Source organism: Dermacentor variabilis, chromosome 2 (genome assembly GCF_050947875.1).
Source record: "Dermacentor variabilis isolate Ectoservices chromosome 2, ASM5094787v1, whole genome shotgun sequence".
In the NCBI taxonomy this organism is placed as follows: domain Eukaryota; kingdom Metazoa; phylum Arthropoda; class Arachnida; order Ixodida; family Ixodidae; genus Dermacentor; species Dermacentor variabilis.
This window is the reverse complement of record NC_134569.1, coordinates 22,719,917-22,740,922: the sequence shown is the minus strand read 5'-3', so window position 1 is coordinate 22,740,922 and position 21,006 is coordinate 22,719,917. Positions and strand designations below refer to the sequence as shown.

Below are 21,006 nucleotides of genomic sequence, written 5' to 3'. Positions count from 1 at the left end.
ACTGCTTCCCTTTGTCTATAAGGTTTGAGCAGATTACAGTGGTAAACTTGCTGTGCTTTCCGCTTTCCTGGCAGACTTACCACGTAGTTAACGTCCGACAGTTTCTGAACAATTCGTGCTGGGCCCTCCCACTGCACGTCTAGTTTGTTGTTTAGCGATGTGCGCAATATCATGACCTCATCGCCAACCTCAAAACGACGGGCCCTGGCTGTCCGATCATAATAAACCTTGGCCCTCTGCTGGGCCTTTGTCATTGCTTCACCTGACAACTCCTGTGCCCTTCTTAAGCGTTCGAGGAGCTTAAGCACGTACTCCACCACGACCGGGTCGTCGCCCCTACCTTCCCACGATTCTCGAAGCATGCGAAGCGGAGATCGAAGCGAGCGACCGTACACCAGTTCAGCTGGCGAAAACCCCGTAGCCGCATGCGGCGCGGTTCTTAACGCAAACATCACCCCAGGCAAACACAGCTCCCAGTCAGTTCGATGTTCAAAACACAACGCTCTCAACACGCGCTTCATGACGGAGTGGAGCTTCTCAACGGAATTCGACTGTGGGTGGTACACTGAGCTGTGTAGCAGCTTTACCCCACACCTTTCGAGAAAAGTTGTCGTCAAAGCGCTAGTAAACACTGTGCCCTGATCTGATTGAATTTCTGCAGGAAAACCAACTCGCGCAAATATGGACAGTAGTGCATTAACTATCTCAACTGAGCTGAGTTCTTTAAGCGGCACTGCTTCAGGGAACTTTGTCGCTGGGCAGATCACAGTCAAAATGTGTCTGTACCCCGTGGCTGTTACCGGCAGAGGTCCCACAGTATCAATAACGAGCCGTCTAAAAGGCTCCGTAATGATAGGTACCAATTTCAACGGCGCCCTTGATTTGTCCCCTGGTTTGCCCACCCGCTGACAAGTGTCACATGTCCTCACGAAATGGTCTGCGTCCCGAAAACACCCTGGCCAATAGTACTCTTGCAAGAGACGGTCCTTAGTTTTCTTAACTCCTAGGTGTCCGGACCACGAACCCCCATGTGGCAAGCGTAACAGATCCTGACGATAGCATTGAGGCACGACCAGCTGATCGAACTCCACTCCTCGGCGGTCTAGATACTTCCGGTACAGGACTCCACCTCTTTCCACAAAACGCGCAGTTTTCCTGGCGATACCTTCTTTGACATTGCAGCGCACGTTTTCCAGGCTGTATTTGGATCCGACTGCTGGTACGATCTGTTGGGAACTCGGCGCTGACGCCCGTGGTTGTACCTGGGTCGCAAGCCCCAAGGGTAGCGTTGGCCTGGCGGCCTGGGGTACAACTGCAAGCATCCGAAGGTCCCGGCAAAGCATGAGTCGACAGGTAACAACGAAACAACTTGTTTATTTTAACATCGCAAAGAGTTGGCGGTCAGGTTTGACCGAAGTAGAGAGACGGGAGAGCACTTCACTCAACGGAAGAAATCGGAGCCCTCCTCTGGCGTCCGGGGGCAGCTGTTTTTATACTCTCACAGTTGAGGGCAAGAAGGAACCCCTCAAAAGACGAGCACGTGAATGTACAATGGGCTAATGGTGACGCACACTGTCGTAGCGATGCCGTAGCACCATGTCGTGGCGCTGCGCACGATCTCGTAGCACCTGGTCGTGGCGCTGCGCAGCACACTGTCGTGGCGCTGCCGGTCGGACACAATGACTGTAACGAGAAGATGGTCCCTGCTTTGGCATCGCCTGTTTCGGGCACAATGACTGGAACGAGATCCCTGCTTTGGCATCGCCTGTTTCGGGCCCAATAACTGGAAGGAGATCCCTGCTTTGGCCTCGCCTGTTTCGGGCACAATGACTGGAACGAAATCCCTAGGCGGTCGCATCGCCGCAGACGCGCCTGGAAACACCTGGCGATGAGTGTTGCGGTGACGACGATCGGGCCAAAATGTCCGCCGCCCCGCCGCCGTCGCGCCGGCAAAACCACGTGTCGCAGGCGAAACGCAACAGACCGCCCCGCCGGGGAAAGGAGATCCCGATGGACAGGGGACTGCATCCGCTGTCCGGAGGGATGTCGCTCGATGATGCTCATAACCGAAGTCGGGCGTCCCTTGACGTTTCTTGAGCGCAGCGCACAGAGAAGGCCTCGTTCTCTCGTTCAGGTTCGCACGGGACACTGCAAAGTGACTTCGGGAGAGTTCACATTTTTGTTCTCGTTCCCGGCAAGCGTTAGAACTACGCTGAAAACTCAACCGCTCAGTCAGCAAGCACGGCACAACCCTCACTAAGCCCTGCCAGGCTCTTTCCCCTTTTTATACCACTGCCTAGTTCCTTACAGTAGTCTAGCATCACTCAGAACGCGTCCACAAATTGAAAAATTGCACTAGAAAGCATATCATCACTTTGAAACACTAAACAAAAGCAATATGTTAAAAAAAAATCCTGCCTCAGGAAGAAAAACATCAGTAACAAACAATTTTGAGGCTGATTCCTACGTTAGGGGCTTCGACTTAAGCCATCGGCGTTACCGTTGAGACTCCCCTTTTTGTAACGCACCTCAAAGGAATATTGTTGTAAAGCGAGGCTCCAGCGCAGGAGGCGGCCATTTTTGGGAGAGATGGTCTGCAGCCATTGGAGAGGGCAGTGATCTGTCTCAATGATAAACCTCGAGCCGGCTAGATAGCATGACAATTTCTGAACGGCCCACACGAGACATGCACACTCTTTCTCGGTGGCGCTATACGCCTGCTCACGACTGGTCAGCTTACGACTAGCATACAGGACGGGGTGTTCTACTTCTCCATTTTCCCGTTGGCACAGTACAACGCCCATGCCTCGCTCACTAGCATCGCACTGAACAATGAACCCTTTTGTATAGTCTGGCGATCGTAGCACAGGCTGGCTTGTTAGGGCACTCTTTAGGGCGCTAAAAGCTCTTTCCTTTGTCTCGTCCCAGACGACTGTTTGAGGCTCTGTCTTTCTTAGAGCATCCGTCAGGGGAGCCGCGATATCAGAGTACCTAGGGATGTACCTCTGATAGTAGCCGGCGACACCTAAGAACGACCGAATATCGGTCTTTGTGCGCGGTTGCGGAAAGTCTCGCACAGCGGCCACTTTTATTTCAGAGGGGCGGCGACGACCCTGACCAATCACGTGACCGAGGTAGACAACCTCGGCCTGTGCTAACTGGCACTTAGGAGCCTTTACTGTCAAGCCTGCTTCGCGCAGGCGGGTTAGCACTGCCCGCAAGTGTGTCATATGCTCAGACCAGGATGCGGAGAATATCGCTACGTCGTCTAGATACGGTAAAGCGAATTCTTGCTGTCCCCGCAACACTTTATCCATGAGACTTGAAAAACAGTATGGCGCGTTCTTCAAACCAAAACTCAACACTTTAGGACGGAATGTTCCCATTGGTGAAATGAACGCCGCATACCTACTAGCCTCTTCAGTAAGTGGAACCTGCCAATAACCCCTGACAAGATCTAGGGTGGAAATAAACTGAGCGCTACTAACTTTCTCAAGGCGCTCCTCGATGTTAGGGATCGGATAAATTTGATCCTTAGTGATGGAATTAAGCCTGCGGTAGTCGACGCAAGGACGAGGTTCCTTGCCCGGTACCTCAACTAAAATCAAAGGGGAGGTATAATCACTCTCACCTGCCTCAATAACACCGAGCTGTAGCATTTTCTTTACCTCAGCCTCCATAATATCGCTCTGGCGGGGTGACACCCGATACGCCTTGGATCGTACTGGCTCTGTGGAGGTAAGTTCTATATCATGAGTAAGTACAGAAGTCCTACCAGGCCTCTCAGAGAACAGACCTTGAAACTCTTGTAATAGCTGGTGTAGTTCGGTTTTCTGCTCAGGCGACAGCGGTGCTTTACTGATAAGGTCACTAATGACTTGACCGGTGTCTTCCCTGTTCGTCACTGAGCCTAGTCCCGGAAGCTCGACCGGAAGCTCTTCAGGAACGTTTACCATCATGCACACCACTGCTTCCCTTTGTCTATAAGGTTTGAGCAGATTACAGTGGTAAACTTGCTGTGCTTTCCGCTTTCCTGGCAGACTTACCACGTAGTTAACGTCCGACAGTTTCTGAACAATTCGCGCTGGGCCCTCCCACTGCACGTCTAGTTTGTTGTTTAGCGATGTGCGCAATATCATGACCTCATCGCCAACCTCAAAACGACGGGCCCTGGCTGTCCGATCATAATAAACCTTGGCCCTCTGCTGGGCCTTTGTCATTGCTTCACCTGACAACTCCTGTGCCCTTCTTAAGCGTTCGAGGAGCTTAAGCACGTACTCCACCACGACTGGGTCGTCGCCCCTACCTTCCCATGATTCTCGAAGCATGCGAAGCGGAGATCGAAGCGAGCGACCGTACACCAGTTCAGCTGGCGAAAACCCCGTAGCCGCATGCGGCGCGGTCCTTAAAGCAAACATCACCCCAGGCAGACACAGCTCCCAGTCAGTTCGATGTTCAAAACACAACGCTCTCAACACGCGCTTCATGACGGAGTGGAGCTTCTCAACGGAATTCGACTGTGGGTGGTACACTGAGCTGTGTAACAGCTTTACCCCACACCTTTCGAGAAAAGTTGTCGTCAAAGCGCTAGTAAACACTGTGCCCTGATCTGATTGAATTTCTGCAGGAAAACCAACTCGCGCAAATATGGACAGTAGTGCATTAACTATCTCAACTGAGCTGAGTTCTTTAAGCGGCACTGCTTCAGGGAATTTTGTCGCTGGGCAGATCACAGTCAAAATGTGTCTGTACCCCGTGGCTGTTACCGGCAGAGGTCCCACTGTATCAATAACGAGCCGTCTAAAAGGCTCCGTAATGATAGGTACCAATTTCAACGGCGCCCTCGATTTGTCCCCTGGTTTGCCCACCCGCTGACAAGTGTCACATGTCCTCACGAAATGGTCTGCGTCCCGAAAACACCCTGGCCAATAGTACTCTTGCAAGAGACGGTCCTTAGTTTTCTTAACTCCTAGGTGTCCGGACCACGAACCCCCATGTGACAAGCGCAACAGATCCTGACGATAGCATTGAGGCACGACCAGCTGATCGAACTCCACTCCTCGGCGGTCTAGATACTTCCGGTACAGGACTCCACCTCTTTCCACAAAACGCGCAGTTTTCCTGGCGATACCTTCTTTGACATTGCAGCGCACGTTTTCCAGGCTGCCATCCTTTTTTTGCTCGGCTATCAAAGCCGTCCGGCTGACTTTTAGCAACCTATCAAGTCCGTCTGACGTAGGCGCGATGAGCAAATCAGTAGATAGCTCTTCTAACTTTCCCGCGTCGGGATTTTCCTCTCCAGTATCTGGCGCCTTCAACGCTACAGACTCAATTTTATTCTGTTCGGGCGTGCTCTGAATATCAGCTTGCTGCGCCTCTGACCCTTTTTCGTTGTTTGATAACGTCGGCCCCGCAACTACCGCCTTTGCAGCGAGCTCCCGAACCTTCGATCTGGTTAAGGCCTGAACACTAGCTTCACCAAACAAAAGCCCCTTCTCGCGCAGGAGGTGATCGGACCTGTTTGAAAATAGGTACGGGTACTGGGGTGGCAGCATAGATGACACTGCCGCCTCCGTCTCAAGCGCTCCGAAAGGTCCTTCAATAAGCACTTTTGCTACCGGCAGACACACGCTATGAGCTTCCACGGCTTGCTTGATCCACGCGCACTCGCCCGTGAACATATGGGGTTCTACGTAAGACGGGTGAACTACATCCATCGTAGCTGCGGAATCGCGAAGCACTCGGCACTCTTTCCCGTTTACGAGGAGGTCTCGCATGTAAGGCTCAAGAAGCTTCATGTTCTCGTCAGTGCTGCCTATTGAAAAAAACACAACTTTTGGTGTTGTTTCCGGACACTGCGCCGAAAAGTGACCCGGCTTCTGGCACGTATAACAAACGCCCGCTCGCCTCATCTCGAACCGCTTTCTGCGTTTGGCTGCCGCCGTCTCTTTACGTTTGGTCGGACTGCTTTCGCTCGCATCCGCACTACGCGTGTCCCTCTTTAATCTCTTGGGTGTGAACTTTGGCCTCTCAAACTTCGAGCCAAATTCACCCTTTTGACCGTCCTTAGCTCCGCGAGCTCGACGCGTCACAAACTCCTCGGCTAGCTCAGCGGCTCTAGCCACCGTACTCACGTCTGGCCTATCCAAGACCCAGTATCGCACGTTCTCCGGTAACCGACTATAAAACTGTTCTAGCCCGAAACACTGCAGAACTTTATCGTGGTCACCAAACGCTTTCTCTTCTTTGAGCCACTCCTGCATGTTCGACATAAGCCTATACGCAAACTCTGTATATGACTCACTTTTGCCTTTCTCATTTTCCCGAAACTTCCGACGGAACGCTTCCGCAGACAGCCGGTACTTTTTTAGCAGACTCGATTTTACTTTGTCGAAATCCTCTGCTTCCTCTCTATCCAAGCGAGCGACTACGTCGGCCGCCTCGCCGGGTAACAAAGTGAGCAAGCGCTGTGGCCACGTTTCCCGAGAGAACCCCTGCTTCTCGCACGTTCGCTCAAAGTTAACCAGGAACAAACCAATGTCCTCTCCAAGCTTAAACGGCCGCATCAGGTCAGTCATTTTGAACAATACGCGTTCTCCTGCACCGTGTGCCTGACTTCCATTACGAGCGCGTTCCATCTCTACCTCGAGACGCTTCATTTCCAAAGCGTGTTCGCGCTCTTCTTTTTCTTTCTGCTCTTTAAGTTCGCGCTCCTGTCTTTTTGACCTCTCCTCAATAGTCTCAAGGCATTCCGACAGCTCGTCATCCTCAGCCTCTAACTCAAGAATAGCCGTTATCAGTTCCGGTTTTCTTAGTTTGTCTGAGACATCCAGACCCAACTCTCTTGCAAGCTCCAACAATTTCGGTTTGCGCAACGACTTCAAATCCATGGCTGCTCTGAATGCTGCTTTCTCTACTGCTTACTATTGTCTTGCCGCAAACTAACCCGGCAGCAACGACAACCACAATTACCAGCTCTGTTTCTAACACTAACAAAAGCCTGGCAAAGCTCAGAAGAAGAAAGTCCCGCACTCACCAAACCTCGCAGGCAGGAATTCCGCGCAGTCGTTCCGCTGCAGGCAACCAGTCGTCACACAGGGCTCGTTGCACTGCTCCCGGATCGTCGTTGAGCTGCTCAGCATACTGTCAACTGCATTGCTTTGCTGCTGGCCTCCGTTGTCGCTGTCTCACCGCTGGCAGACAGATGTTTGAAGTCGTAGGCGATCTCACCGCTGGCAACCAGATATTTGGATCCGACTGCTGGTACGATCTGTTGGGAACTCGGCGCTGACGCCCGTGGTTGTACCTGGGTCGCAAGCCCCAAGGGTAGCGTTGGCCTGGCGGCCTGGGGTACAACTGCAAGCATCCGAAGGTCCCGGCAAAGCATGAGTCGACAGGTAACAACGAAACAACTTGTTTATTTTAACATCGCAAAGAGTTGGCGGTCAGGTTTGACCGAAGTAGAGAGACGGGAGAGCACTTCACTCAACGGAAGAAATCGGAGCCCTCCTCTGGCGTCCGGGGGCAGCTGTTTTTATACTCTCACAGTTGAGGGCAAGAAGGAACCCCTCAAAAGACGAGCACGTGAATGTACAATGGGCTAATGGTGACGCACACTGTCGTAGCGATGCCGTAGCACCATGTCGTGGCGCTGCGCACGATCTCGTAGCACCTGGTCGTGGCGCTGCGCAGCACACTGTCGTGGCGCTGCCGGTCGGACACAATGACTGTAACGAGAAGATGGTCCCTGCTTTGGCATCGCCTGTTTCGGGCACAATGACTGGAACGAGATCCCTGCTTTGGCATCGCCTGTTTCGGGCCCAATAACTGGAAGGAGATCCCTGCTTTGGCCTCGCCTGTTTCGGGCACAATGACTGGAACGAAATCCCTAGGCGGTCGCATCGCCGCAGACGCGCCTGGAAACACCTGGCGATGAGTGTTGCGGTGACGACGATCGGGCCAAAATGTCCGCCGCCCCGCCGCCGTCGCGCCGGCAAAACCACGTGTCGCAGGCGAAACGCAACAGCTGCCATCCTTTTTTTGCTCGGCTATCAAAGCCGACCGGCTGACTCTTAGCAACCTATCAAGTCCGTCTGACGTAGGCGCGATGAGCAAATCAGTAGATAGCTCTTCTAACTTTCCCGCGTCGGGCGTTTCCTCTCCAGTATCTGGCGCCTTTAACGTTACAGACTCAAGTTTATTCAGTTCGGGCGTGCTCTGAATATCAGCTTGCTGCGCCTCTGACCCTTTTTCGTTGTTTGATAACGTCGGCCCCGCAACTACCGCCTTTGCAGCGAGCTCCCGAACCTTCGACCTGGTTAAGGCCTGAACACTAGCTTCACCAAACAAAAGCCCCTTCTCGCGCAGGAGGTGATCGGACCTGTTTGAAAATAGGTACGGGTACTGGGGTGGCAGCATAGATGACACTGCCGCCTCTGTCTCAAGCGCTCCGAAAGGTCCTTCAATAAGCACCTTTGCTACTGGCAGACACACGCTATGAGCTTCCACGGCTTGCTTGATCCACGCGCACTCGCCCGTGAACATATGGGGTTCTACGTAAGATGGGTGAACTACATCCGTCGTAGCTGCGGAATCGCGAAGCACTCGGCACTCTTTCCCGTTCACGAGGAGGTCTCGCATGTAAGGCTCGAGAAGCTTCATGTTCTCGTCAGTGCTGCCTATTGAAAAAAACACAACTTTTGGTGTTGTTTCCGGACACTGCGCCGAAAAGTGACCCGGCTTCTGGCACGTATAACAAACGCCCGCTCGCCTCATCTCGAACCGCTTTCTGCGTTTGGCTGCCGCCGTCTCTTTACGTTTGGTCGGACTGCTTTCACTCGCATCCTCACTACGCGTGTCCCCCTTAAATCTCATGGGCGTGAACTTTGGCCTCTCAAACTTCGAGCCAAATTCACCCTTTTGACCGTCCTTAGCTCCGCGAGCCCGACGCGTCACAAACTCCTCGGCTAGCTCAGCGGCTTTAGCCACCGTACAAACGTCTGGCCTATCCAAGACCCAGTATCGCACGTTCTCCGGTAACCGACTATAAAACTGTTCTAGCCCGAAACACTGCAGAACTTTATCGTGGTCACCAAACGCTTTCTCTTCTTTGAGCCACTCCTGCATGTTCGACATAAGCCTATACGCAAACTCTGTATATGACTCACTTCTGCCTTTCTCATTTTCCCGAAACTTCCGACGGAACGCCTCCGCAGACAGCCGGTACTTTTTTAGAAGACTCGATTTCACTTTGTCGAAATCCTCTGCTTCCTCTCTATCCAAGCGAGCGACTACGTCGGCCGCCTCGCCGGGTAACAAAGTGAGCAAGCGCTGTGGCCACGTTTCCCGAGAGAACCCCTGCTTCTCGCACGTTCGCTCAAAGTTAACCAGGAACAAACCAATGTCCTCTCCAAGCTTAAACGGCCGCATCAGGTCAGTCATTTTGAACAATACTCGTTCTCCTGCACCGTGTGCCTGACTTCCATTACGAGCGCGTTCCATTTCTACCTCAAGACGCTTCATTTCCAAAGCGTGTTGACGGTCACGCTCTTGTTGCTCTCGCTCTTTCTGTTCTTTAAGTTCGCGCTCCTGTTTCTCTTTTTGCTCTTTAAGTTCGCGCTCCTGTCTTTTTGACCTCTCCTCAATAGTCTCAAGGCATTCCGACAGCTCGTCATCCTCAGCCTCTAACTCAAGAATAGCCTTTAGCAGTTCAGGTTTTCTTAGTTTGTCTGAGACATCCAGACCCAACTCTCTTGCAAGCTCCAACAATTTCGGTTTGCGCAACGACTTCAAATCCATGGCTGCTCTGAATGCTGCTTTCTCTACTGCTTACTATTGTCTTGCCGCAAACTAACCCGGCAGCAACGACAACCACAATTACCAGCTCTGTTTCTGACACTAACAAAAAGCCTGGCAAAGCTCAGAAGAAGAAAGTCCCGCACTCACCAAACCTCGCAGGCAGGAATTCCGCGCAGTCGTTCCGCTGCAGGCAACCAGTCGTCACACAGGGCTCGTTGCACTGCTCCCGGATCGTCGTTGAGCTGCTCAGCATACAGTCAACTGCATCTCTTCGCTGCTGGCCTCCGTTGTCGCGATCTCACCGCTGGCAGACAGTTGTTTGAAGTCGTAGGCGATCTCACCGCTGCCAACCAGATGTTTGGGATCGGACTGCTGGTACGATCTGTTGGGAACTCGGCGCTGACGCCCGTGGTTGTACCTGGGTCGCAAGCCCCAAGGGTAGCGTTGGCCTGGCGGCCTGGGGTACAACTGGAAGCATCCGAAGGTCCCGGCAAAGCATGAGTCGACTGGTAACAACAAAACAACTGGTTTATTTTAACATCGCAAAGAGTTGGCGGTCAGGTTGACCGAAGTAGAGAGACGGGAGAGCACTTCACTCAACAGAAGAAATCGGAGCCCTCCCTTTTGGCGTCCGGGGGCAGCTGTTTTTATACTCTCGCAGTTGAGGGCAAGAAGGAACCCCTCAAAAGACGAGCACGTGAATGTACAATGGGCTAATGGTGACGCACACTGTCGTAGCGATGCCGTAGCACCATGTCGAGCACGATCTCGTAGCACCCTGTCGTGGCGCTGCCGGTCGGACACAATGACTGTAATGAGAGGATGGTCCCTGCTTTGGCATCGCCTGTTTCGGGCACAATGACTGGAACGAGATCCCTGCTTTGGCATCGCCTGTTTCGGGCACAATGACTGGAATGAGATCCCTGCTTTGGCATCGCCTGTTTCGGGCACAATGACTGGAATGCGAGGATGATCCCTAGGCGGTCGCATCGCCGCAGTCGCGCCTGGAAACACCTGGCGATGAGTGTTGCGGCGACGACGATCGGGCCAAAATGTCTGCCGCCCCGCCGCAGTCGCGCCGGCAAAACCACGTGTCGCAGGCGAAACGCAACACCAGTAAGCTATGGCAGGAGACGAAAGATCTGATCAAGAAACGCCAATGTATGAAAGCCTCTAACCCTACAGATAGAATAGAACAGGTAGAACTTTCGAAGTCAATCAATAAGCGTAAGACAGCTGACATAAGGAAGTATAATATGGATAGAATTGAACATGCTCTCAGGAACGGAGGAAGCCTAAAAGCAGTGAAGAAAGAAATAGGAATTGGCAAGAATCAGATGTATGCGTTAAGAGACAAAGCCGGCAATATCATTACTAATATGGATGAGATAGTTCAAGTGGCTCAGGAGTTCTATAGAGATTTATACAGTACCAGTGCCATCCACGACGATAATGGAAGAGAGAATAGTGTAGAGGAATTTGAAATCCCACACGTAACGCCGGAAGAAGTAAAGAAAGCCTTGGGAGCTATGCAAAGAGGGAAGGCAGCTGGGGAGGATCAGGTAACAGCAGATTTGTTGAAGTATGGTGGGCAGATTGTTCTAGAAAAACTGGCCACTCTGTATACGCAATGCCTCATGACCTCGAGCGTGCCGGAATCTTGGAAGAACGCTAACATAATCTTAATCCATAAGAAAGGGGATGCCAAAGACTTGAAAAATTATAGACCGATCAGCTTACTGTCAGTCGCCTACAAACTATCTACTAAGGTAATCGCAAATAGAATCAGGAACACCTTAGACTTCTGTCAAGCAAAGGATCAGGCAGGATTCCGTAAAAGCTACTCAAGAATAGACCATATTCACACTATCAATCAGGTGATAGAGAAATGTGCGGAATATAACCGACCCTTATATATAGCTTTCATTAATTACGAGAAACCGTTTGATACTGTCGAAACCTCAGCAGTCATGGATGCATTACGGAATCAGGGTGTAGACGAGCCGTATGTAAAAATACTGAAAGATATCTATAGCGGCTCTACAGCCACCGTAGTCCTCCATAAAGAAAGCAACAAAATCCCAATAAAGAAAGGTGTCAGGCAGGGAGATACGATCTCTCCAATGCTATTCACAGCGTGTTTACAGGAGGTATTCAGAGACCTGGATTGGGAAGAAGTGGGGATAAAAGTTAATGGAGAATACCTTAGTAGCTTGCGATTCGCTGATGACATTGCCTTGCTTAGTAACTCAGGGGACCAATTGCAATGCATGCTCACTGACCTGGGGAGGCAAAGCAGAAGAGTGGGTCTAAAAATTAATCTGCAGAAAACTAAAGTAATGTTTAACAGTCTCGGAAGAGAACAGCAGTTTACAATAGGTAGCAAGGCACTGGAAGTGGTAAGGGAATACATCTACTTAGGACAGGTAGTGACTGCGGATCCGGATCATGAGACTGAAATAATCAGAAGAATAAGAATGGGCTGGGGTGCGTTTGGCAGGCATTCTCAGATCATGAGCAGCAGGTTGCCATTATCCCTCAAGAGAAAAGTATATAACAGCTGTGTCTTACCAGTACTCACGTACGGGGCAGAAACCTGGAGGCTTACGAAAAGGGTTCTACTTAAATTGAGGACGACGCAACGAGCTATGGAAAGAAGAATGATAGGTGTAACGTTAAGGGATAAGAAAATAGCAGATTGGGTGAGGGAACAAACGCCAGTTAATGACATCTTAGTTGAAATCAAGAAAAAGAAATGGGCATGGGCAGGACACGTAATGAGGAGGGAAGATAACCGATGGTCATTAAGAGTTACGCAATGGATTCCAAGGGAGGGAAGCGTAGCAGTGGGCGGCAGAAAGTAGGTGGGCGGATGAGATTAAGAAGTTTGCAGGGACAACATGGCCACAATTAGTACATGCCCGGGGTTGTTGGAGAAGTATGGGAGAGGCCTTTGCCCTGCAGTGGGCATAACCAGGCTGATGATGATGATGATGACGAAGACGTGGGACACCCTGTATATATGCAATATAAGCCCGCGCCTCGCCGGTGCTGCTTTGCCGCCGCCGGCGCTCACGTTCCCGGTTCTGTTCGCGTGCCCGCACGTCACGGGCGCGCTGCGAATCGTCGCTGCCGGATAGGTGATTGCCATGACGGGCTTTTAGCGGCGTCCCGCGCCGGCGCTGACATTCCCTGTTCTGCTCACGCCGCTGTTCTAGACGGGCGCGCTGCGGGTCTTCGTCGGTCGGCACACACGACGGGCCAGGCTCATCGACGGACGCACGATCGACCTTAGCGGCTTCCCGCCGCGGTCGGCGCGCCCGTTCTCGCTGTCGCTCCCATCGTCGTTCTAGAAGGACACGTTGCTCCTATTCCGTGCGCACGATGGGTGTCCGCCCATGGAATCACTCAAGAACAACTGCCGATAAGGTCGCTAGCCGACACTGACGTCGCTCTATAGACGAACACACATTGGACGATACATACGTGTACGTTCGTTAGGCTTTTACACTGTGTAGGAGTTGGGGTCGGGCATGAAATAGGTGGTAGCTGGCCCATGCCGTCGTCCGACTCATTCACGCTAAGGACGTTGTTGAAGGGAGGGACTTGTTCTCATCGAGAACGAGGAATACGGGCTTTATGTACAACATTGACATTAAGACAGGAGATACATTTCATCAGTCTAGCAAGACTGAAAAGTGAAGCACACAGAGCAGCCGAAAACGGCTGCTTAAAAACCCTCTGTCCTCCCTAGATTCCCAGGTGAGGGAAAACTGACGTTCAACCTTCGTCCAATGGAAGCGTACAAAGTCGGCGTGGCCGTAGTTGACCCGCCTTTGAGGGGTAGAGTTCACACACTCACTTCCGCGCTTTGGTTTCACTGAACACACCGAGTGGAGCGGGTCCTCGTAGACATGGCTTGTCACGCTTGACCCCAGTCGGCGCCTCTTCATTCCAGTTAGCCGCCGCGTCTGTCAATTGACTGCGACGATTTCTGGGGCCCGTGAGAAAGCACCGCAAAACCCCCTTTTCCAGGAGTTCTCTTGCTCCAAGTAGCCTTGAAGGCGACAGCGAATTAACTAGCAATGCTCGGTCAGCCGAACGTGGCTAGACTTGCTGGCGCCATTGGCTGTCCGCAGGAGGCGCATTGTTGGCTCTCCAAAACGACTCGTCGCAGCGGGCCGAAAGTCGTCGGTTCTCCGAACGTCGCTACCCCCGCAGTTCGATCGAAACAGCTGTACCGGGTCGGGAAAGGTTTGCAAGTCAGTCCCCCTGCAGGCCGATCGTAACAACAGACACGAATGGATGGATGGATGCAATGAGCATTCCCCTTGGAACGGGGTGGTGTGTTGCGCCACCAAGCTCTTGTTATTATATTGCCTAATGTCCTACCTATGTTAAAAAAGAAAAGGAAAAAGGTTGCTACAGAGCCCCCCCCCCCCCCCCCCCCCACCTACCGGCGGCGAACGAGCGCCGCGCCGAGAACAATGGGTCATCAACCACTCGACCTGATACACGCGACGAGCGCGCTAGGATGAACAATAAACCATCCATCCTAGGTTTTGACACTTATGCTAAGGAACCTAAAAGACTAGACTCCCTTTTACACTAGCTCTGAAAAACGAACATTTTTTTTCGACGCGACGGTGTACACACACGGACGCCGCGCGACTGGCCGCTCGAGGCATTTGCGTGTATTCGCGGACTTTCACGCTCGGAAAAACACTTTCATATAGCACGTATCGAGCAGTAGAAAGCTGTATGGGGAGTTTTTCATGTTGCTCAACAATTTTCTCATTGATACTTTCCACCTAAATGTGACATTTGAGAAGTTGATTAATTAGTTAAGACTAATTATGTAATTAGGTGGAATGTAAAAAGCAATCTGAGTATCTCCAAGCGATGGCAATTTACCATTACCTTGGTTCTGTCGAGCTATGTGGCATTTGCATATTTTTAAATCTTGGTGCATGATAGTTGGGACACCCTGTACAGGCGGTAACAGATGTTCACCAGCCCATGGACGCGCCTCATGTCCGGTGTAACGATGCGCCCTGTCGTTCCGTCCATGCAGTGCCGGCCTCCATGAATAACTATACCGGAGGCAGCAATAGCCGCCTGGATGTACTGGACAACCTGTGAAGAGGCGCACCATGTTCCTTTGTCCCGCTGTTCGTCAGGAAGTACGCGCTTTCATTGCATTGCACTACCAGACACCTTTGATGTGCTCTTTCTAGGTTTGTGCGACTATCAATTCATTGGTTCAAAGTGAAGTCAAAGCGAATTGCAATCGGTGTCTAATAATTTCGAAGCGAATAATTCGAGTAGTGGTGGGATTTGGATAAAACACAGGGCATAAGAGCCAGATGTTGACAAACCTAAGCAAAATTGGTCCTCTATTTGCGCAAAAAAGAAAACAGGTTGATCTCTCGAGTCACCTTATCTTCAATGTGCCATGATTCAGATAGTTTCATGCAAAAATGCAAGTTCAGCATTTCTTACAACTGTCAGCAGCACATAAGGTTTGTTTACATGTCTTTGCTCACTGCTGTGTGTCAGACTAAATAACGTTTTTGTGATGGTTGGAGGCCGCGGAAACGTGTCGCGTTCACCCCTCGTGTGTCCTTGCGATGCTGTAAAGTGGAACATTGACTGCGCGACGTCGGTTTATGTTATGCTGCGCAAATTCAGCTTGGTGCTTTCCGTCTACACGTTAACTTAACCCGTTCCGTTCCACAAGCGCACAGACGAACTTGGTAGGCACGCTTGCGGTTCTTGCAGTTCTCAGTCTAGCCCGCGCGCATGACCTAGGGGGGGGGGGGGGGGGGGGGGTAGGGAGAATGTCTGATCACCGATGACCGGCAAACTTCCTGCCACGGTTGGGCGTCCGCCACCGCCCCGCGCCTGCCTCGCTGTTAGGCCTAAGTAGTGGTGTTCTGCCGAGTGTCGACCACCAAAGTTACAGTTTAGTGCCACGTCGACGCAAAGCTATTCACAGCGGCTGTACGGCTCTCGGAAAGCTGCATGGCGGCTACGAATAATATGCCTGAATAATCGAACAGGTGCAGAAATCAGTAGGCGACTGTAAACGAATTGTTTTTGCCTTGTCTTTGCTATGAGCTATAGCAATGCGACTTGCACACCGAAACCAAATCTCTCGATTATACATGCTTTAGAATTTACTATATTTTTGCTCGTAAACACGCACCAAATAAAACAAATAGCAGTGAAATCGGGATTCGGGTTCAAGGCAAACTTCAAAAAGATGGAAAATGGGGCGAGCTGGTGAAGCTTCATGGTAGCTACAGCGCGACAGACGCGGACAAAAGGAATAGAAGGGGACACAACACAGCGCCGCATTCCTTCGATCCCTTTTGTCCTTGTTTGTCTTACTGTAGCAACCATGACGGAAATTTCGACTTAAGGTGTGAATTCCCGGCAGCGCGCATTTCACCTGGAGGTGTGGTTTCACGTCAGTAAATAGCGTAGTGCCGTGAAACCATCTCTAGGGCAAAGTTATCCGTCATCAGCGCAACCGAAGAGGTGGGGGACAGAGCCGCTGGCCGGAGATGCAGCGAGGGCGATTCGTGAATCCACGAATGCATCTGTTTTACAATGTACAAGTTTTGTACGTAGGCATTTCGGTGGGTTAAGTCAAGCGGATATGTCTCTCTCTCGTCTTTCCGGGTTATGGTAATTGGAATTGCGGCTTATCCGCAGACAAATACGTATATTCGTTCGTTTCGAACACTTCGGAAACTTCGAAGACTTAAATTGGAGCCAAAGAGAATATCGAATAGCATGATATTTGATCGAACATTCGAAAATATTGGATATTCGCACAGGCCTTGTGGTTTCGTCTTGTGATGGATGATGAAGCGTGCGGGCTCCCTATCCCTGCATTTTCTATTTCGTGTTTTCTGCCTTTTCATTTGTTTCTGGCCAAATAATTAGCCTATGAAGTGTTAGTTCCAACGCGACGGAAACGTAAAGCACATCGTGGAACACGCGACAAAGATGTTCATATCGGGAGGTAGTGGTGTTCGAAATCTGCCACTGTCACGCTCTTCAAAATTTTACACTTTCATGAAAATATGTTCTCGGTAATGTAACCGTAAATATTTAATTGGATATGTTTGTAAACACCGGGCGTTAATTCGAACAACACAACCTTTTCAATATTGAAAATTTTTTTGCCTGCTCTTCAAATAGTAGTACTCTTCCCGTTTTCTATGTGAGCCTTATGCGAATCTGAAGTATACCAGCTAGCTGAATTTCTTGTTTTTGATGCTTCAGTAACGAACGGTACTATTGCGCCAGAAGTTCAGAATGGATCTCATCCGTGGCTACGTGCAATCGTGTGTTACTTATATTCTAGATCTACCATGAAAATAGCACTATGTTGCTGTCTCTTGTACTAGGACAAGACCTTAAGTTAGCGTTAGATTTTCCTTTTTTTTCTTTCTTTAGATTTACAGAACGGTTCGTACACGTTTTATGCATACTTGACTGTAATTGATTGTTTGCCGTTCCAGTGAAAGCGCACCTGGAAGAAGTCCCCGACATCTGGAAAAGGCTACCCAACAATTGCGTCAGGCCACGAATGACGCTATTCCGTCATATAGATACAAATAATTTTGCACAGTGAACATTATGCTAGAAGCTTCATGTGCGAAGTTGCGATAATCTCATGTCGGCTTTTTTTTTGCGAGAAAATAAAACTTTAGGTATGTGATTTCTTTATTCGAATGACGCAACTTCCTAAAGAACTCTACACTGAAGGAGGGTGTTTGTTACGTTTAGTCTTCTTGTTTTTCTCTAGGTTGGGGCTGCTGTGAGTAAAGTCGAGAACATAAAGGTAAGGGTGGAGAATCGGCTGAGTCCAGCGGCAAGTTGGCCGCGAGGACTAACGCGTTGAACAGTGGCTCCGGTATGCCTGCACGCATACCAGAGCCTGTAGGCGTACCACGCCACTGACACCTTCGGGCTACTCCGAAGGTAACTCCTCACGCAGTGCCATCAGCCAGTCGGTGGCCCTGGAAGAAGATTACGGGCTCCTGGGCGTCCTCTTCTGGAGGGTGGTTGGTCGCCAGCTCGTTGGAAGCAAAGGCGCGCGATGGCCATCCAACCTACATCTATATATATATATATATATATATATATATATATATATATATATATATATATATATATATATATATATATATATATATATATATATATATATATATATATATATATATATATATATATATATATATGTAGGTTGGATGATTAAGTTGGATTGAATGTGGCTTGACCTTCTAAAGCAATTCGGAACTATGAAACATGTCGCAATGAAAGGCTTCTGGTTAATTATAGCCATCTGAGGCAGTGGTGCCTATACACTATTATGACGGGCTCCCTCACCGTACGATTGCTGAAGTGAGAGGACTCCTTTTATTTCATCGCATGTTATGTGCACAGTTTCGCTAGTCAGTGGTTGGGCCTGTCTCACCGGGGGCACACAGTAAATACATAACGCGTCATTATTCATTGGTCGGCGACTACTCAAGCGGCATCTACCTAAGGCCACCACTCCCCTCCGCCTGGGCTACGCATCGGGTTTCGCTCCTCTTGGCAGAAGCTCTCCGTGCCAGGCGTGGTGTTGAAGCATAGGAGAAAGGAGCAAGTACAGCAGAAGTCAAACGAGAAGAAAGATAACGCAGCAACGCCAAGAAAAAAAAAAGAAAATGCCATGACGCGATTCGAACCCAGGGCCCAATAATCATGAGCCCAACGATTTTGCATGGCGCCATGAAGCCATTTTTTTTTAATTCTATGGAAAACAAAACTGAAGGTGTATTACAAAATAGACACAACTACACACTTAAAAGTCAGGCAGACGCACACATGCATCCAACAAGTGCATCCAGCCTGGCGGAGGTTTCCGCGCAGCGTACACACTTCTTACATAAGCAGCACTTTCGCGAAAGAAGGATGTTGTAGATCGCGGGCTTTAGGCATGGGGATCACACAGTCTACTTCACCATAGGCTATATAGACCAAGTACTATGAACATGTCATAGGGAGGACCACCCGTAATCTCAAATGGTAGAAACCTAATAGAATATGGAGTCATGTCAATGTGCTTTTTAAGCGTACGTTGGAGAATGTCCAATAATAAAAAGAAGAATACAGCGCCTCTACAGTCTATGAAACAGTGATCTATGGTTTAGGCACGTGGACACAGCCGACAGTTTGTTGACCACGGCACAAAGCAACCCCTCGAATTTAACCAAGTTTTAACAGGGAGTGTTTCCGAATGTAATTTAAAGAAAAATGTTTTTAGTCCAGGAGGTACACACATTTTTCGGACGCGCTTAAGTACATCCTGATAAGATCGGCTTAAATAAGGTGCACGATACAAAGGATCTGGGAAAATAGAGTCCACCAGTGCAGCAGAAATTGGTTTTCGACTCGCAGTGAACACGTGCTCCAGGCTGAATCTAACTTTCAAGAAAAGAAATGTGTCAACAACCTCCTTAAGAAAGCCCCAAGGAGCCTGTGGGACATCTTTGATATCTGATGACACTGCTACATTAGAAACATAATGAACTAAACGGAGTTGCAACAATTTACGCAAAAACGGATGGTCACTGTCTCGAAAGAGAAACAGGCGAGAAACAATTTGCCTAACGAAGAGGTGGACTAATCCTAGACCACCACGTTCAAGGGGGAGGAACAGATTGTCACGCTGCATCGATTCACAACTCGAAATCGAAATAAATGTTGCAAATACGCGATGGAGTGCCTGAAGGCAGTGTAGTACTTGCAGTACAGTACTTGAGCAGTGTAGTACTTGCAGCACATACATGAACATGAATGAACATGGACCAATTCCGCCCAAGCCATGAATTCACTTTACGTTGAATTTTGCCAACTTCTCCCGACCAATGAGCGTTGCTATTTCTATACTGTGAGAGAGGCACGCCTAAATAACGCAGATCTCTCCATACGGAAAGGTCCGCTATTACACACGCTCTGGATCGGCTGCTTTACCGCGTCACCAGTGTTATGGCTATAGTGAAGGGCCCCCTGACTTATAGTCAGCTCCAATACCTAATACCTCCACTGGGTGTGAGCAATATGTGGAGGCAAGGCAACCAGCCAACGAGATCATTTTATGCCTCATGAAGCGGAAAATCCGGTGCCGTGGCCATAGATGTACAAAACGTCACGTGGTCAGAGACTCGCTCGTGCCACTGCTCGCGCGTTCGGCATCTTCTTTTTTCCACAGCTGACTCCGGTGCCGCCAGCGTTGCCATACTGCCCCTCCCTCTGCGAAGGCGCTGACGGCACTGGCCTACTGCCAGTCGGTGTAGTGATTTCGGTGAGTTGTGACGTGCGCTTTGATGGACCAACCTTCGACGGATATGGTAAAAAAAGTCACGTGGTCACAGAGACAGACAGCGCCGGTGACGGTTCTATATATAGCGCCGCGCGTCGCGGCGTTGTCAGTCGTTGAGGTGATTTCGATGATTTCTGTCGCGCGCTCCGATGGATGAACCTTGGACTTATAAGAACGCGCGCTGCATCGCGTCGAGTCAACACCGGCTCGCATTGGGCTCCGCAGTTTCCTGAGTTTTCTATGGCATTTTCAATGAAAAACGCCTCTAAACGCTTTCACCAGCTTCCTAGCGTTCTAAGAATTGTATCGACACTACCCGCGTGGTAATCCGACCACCGAGGACCCCGGGAGGATTCTTGGAAGTTTCGTCACCACGGGTGAGACGCCAACCTTAACCGGCGGCGGCAGCCGCCCGCCTCGTCGACGGGGATTCCCGCGACGGCACTTGGCCTAACCATGGGGAACGAAGCGACTACGATCGTCGACCCCCTCCATACAACCTCCGGAGGATTCGAAGAACGCATGGACCAGACTACCGAACCAGTGAGCCAAAAACTCTGTACCATAACACCGTGAGAGAAGATATTAACTGGCACGAGTACACACCCGGATCGGCGTCATCTGACTCACCTTCTTCCAGGCCAAGAAAGATTTGCCCTAGGAAATTGATGGCACCTTTCGATGAGCAGAGGGGTGACCTGGATGCGTATTTGGATCGGTATGAAAGGATAGCAGTCGGGCAAGGCTGGGAGAGGAGCGAGTGGGCTCACGCTTTAAGCCTGTGTTTAGTGGGCGAGACTCTGAGTGCCTTTGGGCGT

At 50.4% G+C, this 21,006-nt stretch overlaps 1 pseudogene; it reads right to left on the bottom strand.

Annotated features, from left to right (window-relative positions):
* Positions 1-18,667: 18,667 nt before the first annotated feature.
* Positions 18,668-19,654, bottom strand: LOC142570273 (uncharacterized; annotated as a pseudogene).
* Between the last annotated feature and the right edge of the window lie 1,352 nt (positions 19,655-21,006).